Below are 4,351 nucleotides of genomic sequence, written 5' to 3'. Positions count from 1 at the left end.
TAACTTTGCCCTTTCAACTTTCCCCTAGCTTTTTAATAAAGTGCTTACCCTTTTGTAATAACCGTGATTACCCATTTTTAAAAGCGAAGCTTTTCTATAGTTAGATGAGTCCGTCCGTCCGTACGTCTGTCCAGAACGGATGGCTTTCGTTGATTTAGGCATGTAGTTAGGTACCACCGTCATTACTAGAATCTCCGTACGTCCATTTTAAACAAGTTTTTTAACTTTTTTAAACAGCAAGTTTTTATTATCCGATTAATCTAATTTTTTTAATACTGATTCCTATGACAACTAAGTACAATGTTATAAGCGAAACATCTTTATAATCAAGTCCTAAAAAAGTAAGTATGCCCTTAAACATTATCTTGTATTTAATCAGCTTTCAAGAAATTACTGACAATTTTGTATCGTCTTTTATACATTTATATTCTGATTATTCAGTACTGACACTCTAGAGCTTCGCTTTTATGGATGTGGTCATACTTGTTAAATTGCAACTACGTTTTTTTTTTAAAATAAGGGTGAGAAATAGAGACGTATATATTATCATGGACTTCCTAGCGACCTTCATTTCCAAGATGGAACTTACATACTTTCTCCTAAATCAAATATCTACCAATTAAAATCTCTTTATTATTAGACGATAATAAAATTCCATTTGCAAATACGATTAAAATAAAGACTATCTTTTTATTTATTATAAAAATAAAGAGCCGGTATTGATTGTTAGGTCGTTGGGCACTTTTGATGGATGCCATTCAAATTTTGGCGCGAAAGCGAAATTTAAAATGAAAGCAGTTAAATTTGTAGGTGAAGATCCCCAACCCCTTTCTCCTACCTCTTTTAAGTATGTATATAAAGTAATTACAGCTAGTTTCACAGCATTGGAAGCCACTGTCCCTTTTTAAGCATTGCTTTACCCCCTAAGAAATTGTGAAAAAGGGTATGGGGTAAAAACTCCTGTAAGCCAGTAATCTTCTGTCATTGCTGGTAACCTGGAAAATGTGCAGATTGCCAGCTAACAGGAACCTGGGATTTAGGGAAATATGCGTGCTGCTGGACCCAGGATTCTTGTAATATTGCCAGTAACCAGGAAGCATTCGTTACCAGCAATATATTACCATGAACTGCAGTAGATCCGAAAATTATAAGAGATTCAATGGGAGTTTTTTTTCTTCTATAAATTAAGGATCAGAGGTATAGTGGATAATTCATAGGTATGGATGAAAGTGCTGTGTAATTTTGCATCTCTTTACACATAAGGCTAATAAAAAATTCCAACTTTTCAAAATCGGTTTCCAGGTAGAAGTACCAAACAAGTAATCTTTATTATTTCTTAAGGGATGAGACAATGGACAATAAACTTACATATATCATACATCCTCAATAATGAATCTCTATTTTTGAAAGTCAAAATTATCGAATGAAAAGTCTGCGGTCGCTAAATATTTTGAATCATTCGAAAGCCAAAAATGGTGTTTTTAAAACTTTTGGTACAATTATAATTTAGAGTCCAATGTCACCTCGCTCCCTTACTATTTGGCCTGGCACCAATTTGTTGGGAGGACACCTTTCTTCAGGTTATAACTATCTATTTCTGGTGGATTATCTGCAGGAACCACAAGCTCGAAATATTCCAGTGCCCTAGCCCTGAAAATAAAACTTTGCAGTTTTCCCACAAAGTCTCTTGTTAGGCTCAAAAAAGCTCATACCCTTTTTAGTAGCGAAGCTACTCTATAATTTGAAATGTCCGTCTGTCCGTCTGTCTGTATGTCCGTAAGTCCGTATGTCCGTATGTCTTAGTTTGGGGGAAACGTGATTTTCTCGGCTCCTATAAAAGATAAAAGGCTGAAATTTTTTGACAAGATTCCCATTATAAAGGAGCACAATTAACTATAAAACATCTATGACGATAGGACCGCTTTTTAGCAGGTTTTAGGCTATTTTTGTGTTTTTCACACTTTTCTCCATATCTTTGGTGTTTATGGTCCGATTTCCAAAATTTTTTCAGTTATATTATCAGAATTAAATTTCCTGTCGTTTCAAGAAAACAACTATAACGGTCAGACTGCCTTTAAGTAGGTTTTAGGCTATTTTTGTATTTTTTACTATTTTCTTCATACCTTTGGTGTTTATGGTCCGATTTCAAAAGTTTTTCAGTTATAGATATCAAAATTAAATTTCCTGTCGTTTCAAGAAAACATTAATGGCGGTCAGACTGCCTTTTTGCAGGTTTTTTGCTATTTTTATATTTTTCACATTTTTCCTCATATCTTTGGTGTTTAGGGTCCGATTTTTAAAATTTTGGTAGTTAAAAATATCAAAATTAATTTCCCGTTGTTTTGAGCATCCAGTATGTAATTTACTTTGACCGTCAGTCTGTTAGTCATAGTACTGAAATAAAAATATTAAGGAATTAAAAACAAATGTTGAAAAGGTTTCGTGATTTTTTCCTAATATATATGCTTTTGACAACTAATATTTAAATTCTTATACATAATTTTTTTGTGCTTCGCTACTTATGGATGTTGTCATCCTTGTTTTAAATATATTTTTTTTATCACGTTTGGAAACGTTAGATTAATAGATATGGTCACATTGGGAACTGGGTATCCCCGCAGGGGTTGGCAAGAAAAAACCACCCCTACTTTATTTTTGATTTATTTAGAAAATAAAAGGGGGGGGGGGGCGCTTCTAAGCTCAATTGGCACTTTGTGGAAAAGCAACAAAATGTTTTTTTTTATATAAATATTTCTTTTACTTGAACATTTCCTATACCAATAATTATCTAGCATACGTTTTACTTGGTTCGTCGGTCTGTCCGTAACAATCTTATAGAAGATTCTTCGGACCAATATACATCTACTCTACAACTCTATTCGTCCGTCAGAGAGAAATTTCTAAATAGCAATTTGTTTCATTTTTTTCTTTTTTAAAATTATTTTTAATATGGCCTGTCCCTAACTCCTAAAAATGGCCAAAGACATAAACTAGACTGTTGCTGAACTTGGTTCAGTAGTTTTCGATATCTCAATGAATATGATATAGCCGTTCGAGAGATACTAAAGGATAAGCAAAAATTTACTCAAGTTGTTTCACAATTTCTGGATGTTCATCCTTCAGATTTTCAGTTTCATTTGGATCTGTTCTTAGGTTGAACAGATACACTTCTGAAGATTTAAAAACTGGTAGGTGCTCTCCATTACTTTTTCTAAAAAAATAAATAGTTTAAAGCTACTTTAGGACTTTCTTTGTCCGTCAGTCTGTACGGCTAAATGAAAACGTAATTTTCTAGGCATTTAATTTAAGGTATCAGTTTACTTATATGTGAAAATTCCTATGTTAATCTTAGAGCTTTGCTTTATGAATGTTGTTATCCTTGTTAATGATTTACCAGTTTTAAATTGTATTTAAAAAAAGGTTGACATTTTAATGCAAACTCTTATATTCAACTATTTGTTAGCATAAAGCACCAGACTATTTAAGGTTAATTTTTTACCTTTTATGTTTCTTAAATTTTCTGCCTAGGTCTTCTTCTATCTTTAGTATGCCACAATTCTTTGTTGTACCATTCAATTTTTTATTTTCATATGCTTCAATTTCAGTTGAGATTTCATTAATTTTATTTTCACAGTTATCCTCATAAGTATCAAACTCTAATTCTCTTCCACGTATCCTAAGATGGGTTTTTGAGTCAAAAATGCCGCGTTTTTTCGATATATTTTAGACCTGTCGTCTTCCGTCAATCAATCATTATTATGAAAATGCCTCGTAGGATTTAAACAGAGTATACAACTATTTATTTAATTATTTCGCTTTTGTTGGTACGGCTTTTATAGAAGAAAAATAAATAATCTTAAATCCATTTTTGCTGTATATTAATTAATGCATCTTTTTAGACCTTTATTAGACATTATACAAATGGCAAAAATAATAATTTTAAAATTTTTAATCTAAGTTTTATACTCTGTTAATATCCTACGAGGCATTTTCAAAATAATTATTGATTGACGGAAGACGACAGGTCTAAAAAATGTCGAAAAAACGCGGCATTCTGGACTCAAAAACCCATCTCTGTAAAATGATTATGAGTTAAATAATGATTCCTGTAAATGTTAGGCACAATCAGAGAACTACTTAGAAACTGTAGCAACTTTATAATCCTTGCAATGAAAACAATACCTACCTAATTTAAAATATTTTAGTTTTTTATGCCTTTTTAGCTACCCTAGAATTTCGATTCATAAGATGATAGGGATCCATACCATAATCAAAGCATTTCTATAACCAATTCTTAAAATGTAAGTCTTGGACGTCCCTCTCTAATGTAGATAGTTTAATATGTATATTT

The 4,351-nt window shown here is 32.0% G+C and overlaps 1 long non-coding RNA gene across 1 annotated transcript; it reads right to left on the bottom strand.

The window, feature by feature from the left end:
* Positions 1 to 1,402: 1,402 nt before the first annotated feature.
* Positions 1,403 to 3,911, bottom strand: LOC145327742 (uncharacterized). Its single transcript, XR_013882233.1, has 3 exons — positions 3,500 to 3,911; positions 3,086 to 3,211; positions 1,403 to 1,650 (listed from the first exon to the last, which is right to left on the bottom strand). It is a non-coding gene; the product is annotated as an uncharacterized LOC145327742 (long non-coding RNA).
* Between the last annotated feature and the right edge of the window lie 440 nt (positions 3,912 to 4,351).

The sequence above is a fragment of the Acartia tonsa genome, chromosome 9 (assembly GCF_053477335.1).
Source record: "Acartia tonsa isolate MP-2025a chromosome 9, ASM5347733v1, whole genome shotgun sequence".
Lineage (NCBI taxonomy): Eukaryota > Metazoa > Arthropoda > Copepoda > Calanoida > Acartiidae > Acartia > Acartia tonsa.
This window is presented reverse-complemented; position numbering and strand designations above follow the sequence as displayed.